Genomic DNA, 12,473 nt, shown 5'->3' with positions numbered 1-12,473 from the left:
AATTTTTGTCTAATCTAAACCTCCCAATGGTAGATACAGAGGAGATGAACAAAATCACAGAACCAATTACAGAGAGAGAAATTGAAAAGGCGATTAAAAATCTGAAGAATAATAAATCTTCTGGTCCAGATTTATTTCCTAGTGAGTACTATAAAATCCTATCAGAACATATGATACCCTATTTTAAATCTCTTTTTAATTCTTATTTTTGTGATGGAAAAGACATGTCAAGTAATTTCACGTCTTCTTGGACTTCTCTAATATTAAAACCAAACAAAAAAAGTGATCAAATGGATTCATATAGACCTATATCTCTACTAAATGTTGATTATAAGTTACTCACTGGTATAATGGCAGAGAGATTCCAAATAATACTAAATCAGGTAATACACAAAGATCAAACAGGGTTTTTGAAAGGTAGAAACTCAGCCTCTAATATTAGAAAAGTGTTCCTTATACTAGACTATTTAAAAAAGCAAAGTTATGTGAAGACACAAGATAAGGATTATGATGCAGCTATTATTTCATTAGATGCGCAAAAAGCGTTTGATTCAATAGAATGGAATCATTTATATACCTTCCTAATATGATTTGGATTTCATGAGAGAATAATTAAGTTGATTAAGAATTTGTATAACTTTCCCCGTACAGCATTATTAATCAATGGTCAAATCTCGGGTGACATAATTTTAAAGAGGGGTACTAGACAAGGATGCCCTTTGTCCCCCTTATTATTTGATATTGTTATAGAACCTCTAGCATGTGTTTTAAGAGAGAAGATAGAAGGAATTAAAATAGCGCAGCATGAGTTCAAGATTGCTCTATATGCAGACGATTTGCTTCTTTTCGTAAGTAACCTGGGGAAAAACATTCCAAAATTATTGGAAGTAATAAATAATTTTAGCATGTTCTCAGGGTATAAAATAAATTCTAATAAATCAGAGTTAATGATGACTAAGGGGCAAATTAATGCAAAAATTAAGGATTGTTTCAAAAATTCTCCAGAAGGTATAAGATACTTAGGAATATATATCTCTCCATTTGAAGATAAGTGGTACAGTATGAATTTTACTCCATTATTCACAAAAATAAGTGAGGAACTTAAATTTTGATCAAAGCTGCCCCTATCTTTTTTGGGTAGAATAAATTTATATAAAATGATAACTTTTCCCAAAATACTTTATATTATGCAGAATATTCCAATACCAATATTTAGAAAAGATTTAAAGAAGCTGCAATCAGATATCCAAAAGTTTATTTGGAGTGGAAAGAAACCGAGAATTTCAATGAAAAAAATAATGTTACCAAGGGAAAACGGGGGTTTTGCGCTCCCGAATCTAGAATATTATAATTGGATCATTCTGAGTAGGATAGCTACAGAATGGATTACTGAAAAGGCATATTATACAATACCTGAAATAGAATTAAGCCTATTTCCCAGGTTTAAAATGATAAATCTCCTGCATATACCAAAATTAGAACTCCCGAGAGAAGTAAAGGGACTAAAAACAATATATTATCCTATATGGGCGTGGCAAAAAGTCTGTGAAAAATTTAAGGCCTCATTTAAAATATCTAAATACTTGGAAATTCAGAATAATCCGGCCTTTCCTGAAGGCATAAATTCTGTAATTTATAAATAATAAATAAGAATTGGGAAAGGAAAGGACTTAAACATATACATCAACTCATAAATCTAGATAGAAAATATGTTAAGTCATTTGAAATGTTAAAAGAAGAATTTGGCCTGCCTAATAAAGAGTTTTTTTCCTACTTGCAAATTAAACATTATACAGATAATCTAGTTAGAAATAATGGATATGAGTGGAATTGGGAGAGAATTAATTCTTGGTTAGGTATAGTTAAACATGGAATCTATGCTATATCTCCGTGGTATAAAATGCTATTATTACAAGAAGGGTTAACTAACTTAGAGCATATAGTTGGTAAGTGGAGTTCCCTCTTCCAGATAGACCCAGATTATCTAAAAAAATCTATACAAAATGTGGCTAAAATAACGATGTCAGAGACATGGAGGGAGGCGCACATAAAATTAATATATAAAACCTATTATACTCCTAAAAAAGGGTCAAAGTGGGGACACAAAGAGTTTGATAAATGTCCCAAATGTAAAATGGTAGCGGCTGATCTTGTGCATATGGTCTGAGAGTGCCCAATAATTGTGCAATTTTGGCGAAGGATTGAATTTTGGCTATCTAAGATTATTAATAGACGGATATATTTTAATTTAGAGCAAATAATTTTTCTGGTTAGTGCAGAAGACCGGAGTCAGGATAATAAATTGGGAAACATAGTGGTGCTATCTGCTAGGAATATCATTTTCAAAAATTGGAAAAATAAGAAAAAAGCTAGTTTTGTATAATGGAAGAATTTTCTAATGAAACAGATGATCTTAGAACAACATGCAACACAAGCATTTAAAGAAAATGAGGTAAAACTGTTTCTTAAAAAGTGGGGCCCTTTAATAAGATCATTGGGGGAGGCACAACAGGAGCAAATATTGTACCCTTTTAGGAATTTAATATAGTTTAAAGTGGTTAGAGACATCATGATTATTATTTTTATTTTTTTGGGGGGGGTAATTTAGGAATGAGAAAATTACCAGTTCCAGCATGAGATTATAGGAGTCTTTATGGATTTATAGTTTTTTTCTTTTTATGGACAAACTGAATGTTTTGAAGAGTTATATCACCATGTTTTGTTTTGATAAATGATTACTGGGTTTGTGTAGACTATTGGTTGGCATGATGTAATGTTCAAACAAATTGTATATTGACTCTTTAATCAATTTGTTATTATTTGTTTATTAAGGAAGCTTTGTATGTTGAAGCTGGTATTAAATAAAGATTGTAAAAAAAGAAAAAAAAAAAAGAAAGGGGAATTAGGTGTGCATACAGAAGAGCAAATAACATTGAAGGAGATACCTTTAAATCAGTATTTAATGGGGAAGAATTTTTTATTAAAACTTGCTTGAACTGTACCAACAAATGTTAGGTATATTTGATTACTTGTATCTTATGTGCCCTTCAATATGTGGTTCTTACAACAAGGGATGTTAATTCCCACATCAGAGAGCACCTTTCCACAATTCATGTGGAAAAGGCCAAGACTTCTTTCGTGCAATATTTTGTACAAGCACATAAATAAAGTAGCAATAGTCTAGCTTGGTGTGCTATTGAGCAGATACCAGTTGTGGACAGAGGGGGAGATAGGATTAGGTAGTTGGAGAGACAGGAGATGTACTGGATCTTTAAAGTAAAAACCTGTATCCCATGGGGATTGAATTCTGAATATGATCTAATAAATTACGAGAAGAAGAGATTCCAATGGCACTACTTATTTAGTAATTATAGACTTCTATCCAATAACAGGATACTTGGGTATTATTAACCAAAGTTCCGGGGTAGGTGCTGTGTATATTAGAGACTACAAAATTAGAAAATTGTGGAGAAAAAGAATTCTGCACAACAAGTATACACATTTAGCACTCTGAAGTCTCGAGGGTTAAATCACCCTTAGGTGATATTACAAATCACAGAAATGATATGTCAGTACTGTGGTAAATATGTGTAAGATAGATAGGAGAAAACTTAATTAAAAATTAACTTTTATTAAACAATTTTAAAAAGATTCTCACACACACACAACACACGATTAAAACTACGAATAGAGGGAATGAACTTGGCGTGCCCTTATAATAATACACGCTGTTAGTATAGCATAATGTTGGTCGTAGTCATATACTCATGGAAATAAATTCTGTATATTGACTGGCTTATAAATAATGGCCAGAAAGATTCTGTGTTTTACCAGAGATATATCAATGGGCTACTAACTGGTATGGACTCTTTAATGGTAAAGGACTGGGGTAGGTGGTACATAAGCAATACAATTGCCGAAGATAGATAAGGCACTATAGAGTGAAGGAACAAACAATAACACACCATTAATTGCTGTGTTAGAAATCTTGCATGGAAGGCAGTATATCTGGTAATTCGAAATACAACAGACTGGCTAGTAATAGCATATATTTAAACAAAATATAAGTTTAAGACATGTGATGTCTGTGTAAAGGATAAGCACTGATGAATACTCATCCAGTTAATGCACTAAGTAATGTGTAGAAAACTAATTCATCTCTAGTATGACGATTATGGTGTATTAATAAAGGCTAATAAGATCACAATTTTCTAATTTTATGATCTAATAAATTATTGGCAGTGACATCTCCTGACTCTCCGATTCTTTACATACATGACATACAGTAGAAAACTCATTCATCTCTAGTATGACGATTATGGTGTATTAATAAAGGCTAATAAGATCAAAATGAGCCGCTTACGGCAGAGAAGCAAATAAGCAAAAATCGTCTTTGGGTAGGGTATAACATTAATTGAGTGTATTGATACTATAGCAATATGAAATATATGCTTAGTATAACTGAAGTGTACCCACTAGGTGAATTGTTGCACATTAATGAACACTTAGGATCAAGTCAATGTGATATACATTCATAAATAAGTAGTAGTTGGTGTTATTGTTGTAAAATAGTTCTTCATTAAACCAGTTCTCTGATCACATAACCTAATGGAGAATTATTTCACTGAATTCAACACACAAGTGATATGATACTTGAATTCAAAGCACCTGAGTAGCGATGGTTAGTAGATTAATGTTATAAACCCCTAATAATAAAGAGGGTAACAGATTCTTAAATAGTAAACTCGTTTTGCGGCACATCAAAATTTCAGTATATTTAATGGTAACTGTCGCACACTTGTGTGTGTGGGGGTTAACCTAATGAGACTTCTGTTAGTTAACACAACGTGATGGTTGCCGAACTTAAATGTATACTATAGTGATGCTGGAAATGATATTTGTAAAGCGAATAACTTGCAAACATGAGGATGTACGATGTATATCGTTGCAGTTAGTATAATCAAAGGTTTGCACTGTAGCATCAGTATAGGTATAACAGTAAATAGTAATACAACCGCACTTGAATATTAGTTGTTAGGTTTCATTAGTGTACCCCCACAAATTAGTTTACTGTCATATTCATCGGTCATATACTGCCTTCCATGCAAGATTTCTAACACAGCAATTAATGGTGTGTTATTGTTTGTTCCTTCACTCTATAGTGCCTTATCTATCTTCGGCAATTGTATTGCTTATGTACCCCCTACCCCAGTCCTTTACCATTAAAGAGTCCATACCAGTTAGTAGCCTATTGATATATCTCTGGTAAAACACAGAATATTTCTGGCCATTATTTATAAGCCAGTCAATATACAGAATTTATTTCCATGAGTATATGACTACGACCAACATTATGCTATACTAACAGCGTGTATTATTATAAGGGCACGCAAAGTTCATTCCCTCTATTCGTAGTTTTAATTGTGTGTTGTGTGTGTGTGAGAATCTTTTTAAAATTGTTTAATAAAAGTTAATTTGTAATTAAGTTTCCTCCTATCTATCTTACCCATATTTACCACAGTACTGACATATCATTTCTGTGATTTGTAATATCACCTAAGGGTGATTTAACCCTCTAGACTTCAGAGTGCTAAATGTGTATACTTGTTGTGCAGAATTCTTTTTCTCCACAATTTTCTAATTTTATGATCTAATAAATTATTGGCAGTGACATCTCCTGACTCTCCAATTCTTTACATACATGACATACAGTAGTGAATGTGTGTATGTGACCTTGAGTATTCAGGGATGGTTATGGCTTCCCCCTAGCTGATTCGTTAAGAGTCAGGTTGATGCTTATAACTATAACCCACTGACCTTATATATTGATAAGGAAGTGTATGCAGTTATATAATTGCATTATCCAGTCTGCAATGTTTATCATTTGTAATGTTTTTGTAATATTTTTGACCTCCCTTTTTTCAAATGTTTATGTATTAAACTCAATCTGTTGTTCTTTTCATATTTATGACCCCTTTTTAAGAGGGATAATATATGTATATATTTCCTCAATACCCATCATTACTATTATGATGTGATGATTGATGGTCATGTGTATCTATACTGTATATGTATATTTATAGCTTTCTGCTTGTGCATGTCATTAAGATCACTTACATACGTGTGTTCCACACACATTCTATTCGATTCTATTCATCTGTACATATGTGAGTATATATTTATTGATGTATCGAATGTTATATACATATATTTTTACTAAGTATCATTCCCCTTAGGTGATGAATTGACATAATCATAATTAATTTTGAAATAAATTTGTAACCTCATTTTTTGAATGTATTAGATGATATTGTGCTGTCATACAATATGGTATTGGCATTTTGCATTTACTTGCATAAAAAATGGGTGTTCTTTTTCAATTTTGGTTTTAGCCAATTACTAGGCACTGCATATGTTTAAATAGGTACTGTGTGCCAGATTTACTAGCATATGATTACGACTTCCACCGAAAAGCATTAGCCAGTCTGACACGCAGCCACCCATTGCTAATTTTCTTGTCTGCTGACTTGTTTTAGGGAATACAAATAAATTTGTTTTTATTTTATGAAGAATCCACAACATTTTTTTCACTTCTTCCGCTTATAGCCACCAATAACCTGCTCCTGAGTCTCTTTAAGTATGCTTTTCAACAAACAATATCATAACAAGAGAACAAAATACATTTGAAGCAGGATTAAAATGAAAATGCTATGCTCTATCTGATACCATGAGAGTTTCATTTTGACTTTCCTGAAATTTCAAATTTCTCTTTTTACTACAGAATAGTGAATAGCGAAGATCTTAGGAGAAAAATACAAAAAGTGCAGGTCAGGTCGGGTGGTATAGTCACTTCTATATCCTGTTTAAAAAGAAAATGTTAATAGTTCTTCTAAATACACAAATGTTTGCATATATGGAGATAGTGAGAAACATTAGGGGTTTGTCTAATACATTTGATGGTGGTCAGTAGACTATATTGTGCTGTATATGTGATTTTAGTGTGAGCACATAGCCTTAATCATGGCACCCAATGTGTATTTTCTAAACTTGGGAAGAAGAGAACGGAAGAACAAATCTTAGACACCTGTGGCTGAAATCAGGATGGGTCTTGTGAAGGTTCTTGTTGTCCTTAGTTACATAAAGGAAGGAAGAACATGGGGATAGACCAACAAACAATTGGACCATCAAGAAAAATATGACTCATTTTTTTAATGGGATTTATTCAAGAGAAACTTTAGCTTTTATTGTAAGCATATTAAGATTTGTATAGGTTGAACTCGATGGACATCTGCCTTTTTTCAACCTCATCTACTATGTTAATATGTTTGTAGAAATGTTGTTTTGTTCAAGGCTGGATAGGGAGTCTTGGTGTTTTACAAATTTGTTTTTGGCTCTCATTTTTGTATCTACATATACTCTTTCAAAATTTCTAAAAATATACCGACTTGAACTTGAATCTGATTGGCTGATTCAATCAGCCAATCAAATTTTTCTACCTTAATTCCGATTGGCTGATAGAATCCTATCAGCAGAATCGGAATTCGACGGACGCCATCTTGGATGACGTCATTTAAAGGAACCTCATTCGCCGAGAAGTCGTCGTGCCGGATGGATGTTCCTCGTCGGAGGAGCAAAGAAAGAAGATTGAAGATGCCGCTTGGAAGAAAACTTTGCCCCGATGGAGGACCTCTTCTTTGCCGCTTGATTGAAGACATCGCCCGGATGGAAGACTTCTTCTCTGCCACTTGATTGAAGACATCGCCCGGATGGAAGACTTCTTCTCTGCCGCTTGATTGAAGACATCGCCCGGATCGGATGAAGAGTTCTGCCCGGCTGGGTGAAGACATGATAGGGAGATCTTCAGGGGGGTAGTATTAGGTTTTTTAAGGGGGGTTTGGGTGGGTTTAGAATAGGGGTATGTGGGTGGTGGGTTGTAATGTTGGGGGTGGTATTGTGGGGTTTTTTTACAGGCAAAAGAGCTGATTTCTTTGAGGCATGCCCTGCAAAAGGCCCTTTTAAGGGCTGGTAAGGTAATAGAGCTGTTAACTTTTTTAATTTAGAATAGGGTAGGGACATTTTTTTATTTTGGGGGGCTTTATTATTTTATTAGGGGGCTTAGAATAGGTGTAATTAGTTTAAAAATCTTGTAATCTTTTTTTATTTTTTGTAATTTAGTGTTTGTTTGTTTTTTGTAATTTATTTTATTTTATTTTATTGAAGTTTAGTTTAGATATTTGTAGTTTATTTAATTTATTGATAGTGTAGGTGTATTTGTAATTTAGGTTAGGATTTATTTTACAGGTAAATTGGTAATTATTTTAACTAGGTAGCTATTAAATAGTTATTAACTATTTAATAGCTATTGTACCTAGTTGAAATAAATACCGTTACCTGTAAAATAAATATAAACCCTAAAATAGCTACAATGTAATTATTAATTATATTGTAGCTATCTTAGGGTTTATTTTATAGGTAACTATTTAGATTTAAATAGGAATATTTTAATTAATAATATTAATATTAATTAGATTTATTTTAATAAGAATTTAGTTAGGGATGTTAGAATTAGATAGGGTTATTATACTTAATATATATATAATATAATAACGATATTAAATATATTAACCCTAATATAATTAGGGTTAATATAGTTTATATATATATAATAGTTCATATATATAATAGTTTATATATATAATATAATAACTATATTAACTATATTAACCCTAATATAATTAGGGTTAATATAGTTAATATAGTTGGCGGTGTAGGGGGATTAGATTAGGGGTTAATCTATTTAATATAGCTGGAGGCGGTGTAGGCGGATTAGATTGGGGTTAATTAATTTAATATAGCTGGCGGCGGTGTAGGGGGATTAGATTAGGGGTTAATACATTTAATATAGCTGGCGGCGGGGTAGGAGCTCACATTAGGGGGTAGTTTAATGTAGCTGGCGGCAGTGTATGGGGCTCACATTAGGGGGCAGTTTAATGTAGCTGGCGGCGGTGTAAAGGGCTCACATTAGGGGGTAGTTTAATATAGCTGGCGGCGGGGTAGGAGCTCACATTAGAGGGTATGTAATGTAGCTGGCGACGGTGTAGGGGGATCACTTTAGGGGGTTATACTTTTAATGTAGGTGGCGGCGGGGTCCGGGAGCGGCGGTTTTGGGGTTAAATACTTGATTAGGGATTGCGGCGGGGGATCGCGGTTGACAGGTAGATAGACATTGCGCATGCGTTACGTGTTAGGTTTTATTTAGCAGCTAGTTTAGGGAGTTATGGGGCTCCAATAGACAGCGTAAGGCTTACTACAGCTGCATTTTGTGGCGAGGTGAAAATGGAGTAAGATTTCTCCATTTTCGCCACGTAAGTCCTTACGTTGTATATTGGATACCAAACTGCACGGGTTTGGTATACCTGCCTATGGCCCAAAAAACTATGGGCGAAGGCAGAAATATACGAGCGTAACTTCTAGGTTACAACGTATATAGGATTCCAAACCCGGGCAAATGTTGGCGTCGCCGGCTTCTGCGGGCGACGCTGTATATCGGATCGAGGCCTTGGACCATGAAGGTACTAATTTGATTTTAAGCTTAAAAAAAACATAATCTTTCTATCCCATACAGAGTAGGGACCCACACTGGGACTCTTCTTTAACAGAGTAGAAAGTGATTTATCCAAACTTAAATTTGAAAGTAATTACTCCCGTTCTAACCTATCAAGTAGCGAAAGATTAGCCCTATTAGAGCTCCAAAACAATAAATAGTTGGTAATTCATAATGCTGACAAGGGGGGCTCAGTTGTACTTCTAAATAAATGTGATTATGTAGCTGAGGCACTCAGACAGCTGAATGATGAGGGAAACTATGCTAAATTAGATTGTAATCCTACTATTTCTTATCATTGAAGCATCTCCTGGATGATGGCTGGGACTTGGGGATCTTGGACAAAAATGTAGTTGAGTTTCTGTATGTAGAGCACCCTAGGATGCCCATTTTCCATCATTTGCCCAAGGTCCACAAGTCCCTAGACAACATCCAGGGGAGACCGATTGTCAGTGGCATAGGCTCTATGTTTAAGAGATTGTCTCAGTGGATAGATGATGTCTTACAACCCGTGTCTAAAAACTTAAGTAGCTACCTACAGGACACTAAACATGTTCTCAAGATCATAGAGAGTACTGAGTGGACCGCACAGTCTGGTTGGTTGATGGTAGATGTGACAGCACTCGTACATCAAGCATGATTTGGAACTTGATGGACTTAAATACTTTTTAAGCCATCACGCAGACTACACCAGAGATCTTCAGAACTATGTCTTAAGGGTGGCAACCTTTTTACTCACACACTTTTTTTTTATTTTGAAGGCCAAATATATCTTCAAAGGTGTGGTACAGCAATGGGGGCAAAGTTTGCCCCCTCCTACGCAAATTTATTTATTTATGGGCTGGTGGGAGCTGTCCCACATCTTTGCAGATTCTAATCCATACAGGTCTCATATTTCTGTCTATGATAGATATATAAACAATTTGCTATTTGTATGGTCAGGTAGTCAAGAACAGGCTAGTCTATTCATTGAATGGCTAAATACCAATTATCTGGGCCTCAGGTTCACCTCTGATTACAACAAGGTATCCATCAATTTCCTTGATTTGAAACTGACAGGTTTGTCTGATGGCAAAGTTACTAAGAGTAGATAGCTGTCAACCTAGACATGTGCCACATGCTGTAGCTAAAGGCCAAATTACCCGCATTAAGAGAAATGGTACAGAGATTGACCACTTTGAGAAAGAAGCTCAAGATTTTAGTAAACATTTACTAGAACATGGATACAAAAAATTGGTTATAACATGGGATAAAAAACAGGTAGTTAGCCTTGATAGGCATAAGCTATTACAGGATATGGAGGTCTCTGACAAACACAAATTTGATGGGGTAACCTTTGTCACTAGCTATAGCTCATAAAATGATCAAATATGTAATATAGTTTGCAAACACTTTGGTATACTTGCAGCAGATGACCATTTAGTTACAACAGTAGAAAGGGGAATTAGGTGTTCATACAGAAGAGCAAATAACATTGCAAACTATGTATCCCCCTCGCAACTTCCGAAAAAGAAGAGTAATTCTTCTTGGCTGCAACATAGAGGACTGTATAAATGTGGTCGCTCTCAGTGCAAACCCTGCGAACATACCATTGAAGGAGATACCTTTAAATCAGTATTTAATGGCGAAGAATTTTTTATTAAAACTTGCTTGAACTGTACCAACAAATATGTGGTATATTTGATTACTTGTATCTTATGTGTCCTTTAATATGTGGTTCTTACAACAAGGGATGTTAATTCCCACATCAGAGATCACCTTTCCACAATTCATGTGGAAAAGGCCAAGACTTCTTTGGTGCAATATTTTGTACAAGCACATAAATAAAGTAGCAATAGTCTAGCTTGGTGTGCTATTGAGCAGATACCAGTTGTGGACAGAGGGGGAGATAGGATTAGGTAGTTGGAGAGACAGGAGATGTACTGGATCTTTAAAGTAAAAACCTGTATCCCATGGGGATTGAATTCTGAATATGATCTAATAAATTATTGGCAGTGACATCTCCTGACTCTCCGATTCTTTACATACATGACATACAGTAGTGAATGTGTGTATGTGACCTTGAGTATTCAGGGATGGTTATGGCTTCCCCCTAGCTGATTCGTTAAGAGTCAGGTTGATGCTTATAACTATAACCCACTGACCTTATATATTGATAAGGAAGTGTATGCAGTTATATAATTGCATTATCCAGTCTGCAATGTTTATCATTTGTAATATTTTTGTAATATTTTTGACCTCCCTTTTTTCAAATGTTTATGTATTAAATGCAATCTGTTGTTCTTTTCATATTTATGACCCCTTTTAGGAGGGATAATATATGTATATATTTCCTCAATACCCATCATTACTATTATGATGTGATGATTGATGGTCATGTGTAACTATACTGTATATGTATATTTATAGCTTTCTGCTTGTGCATGTCATTAAGATCACTTACATATGTGTGTTCCACACACATTCTATTCAATTCTATTCATCTGTACATATGTGAGTATATATTTATCGATGTATCGAATGTTATATACATATATTTTTACTAAGTATCATTCCCCTTAGGTGATGAATTGACATAATCATAATTAATTTTGAAATAAATTTGTAACCTCATTTTTTGAATGTATTAGGTGATATTGTGCTGTCATACAATATGGTATTGGCATTTTGCATTTACTTGCATAAAAAATGGGTGTTCTTTTTCAATTTTGGTTTTAGCCAATTACTAGGCACTGCATATGTCTAAATAGGTACTGTGTGCCAGAGTTACTAGGATATGATTACGGCTTCCACCGAAAAGCATTAGCCAGTCTGACACGCAGCCACCCATTGCTAATTTTCTTGTCTGCTGACTTGTTTTAGGGAATAC

This window comes from Bombina bombina, chromosome 6 (genome assembly GCF_027579735.1).
Source record: "Bombina bombina isolate aBomBom1 chromosome 6, aBomBom1.pri, whole genome shotgun sequence".
Taxonomy (NCBI): domain Eukaryota; kingdom Metazoa; phylum Chordata; class Amphibia; order Anura; family Bombinatoridae; genus Bombina; species Bombina bombina.
This window is presented reverse-complemented; position numbering follows the sequence as displayed.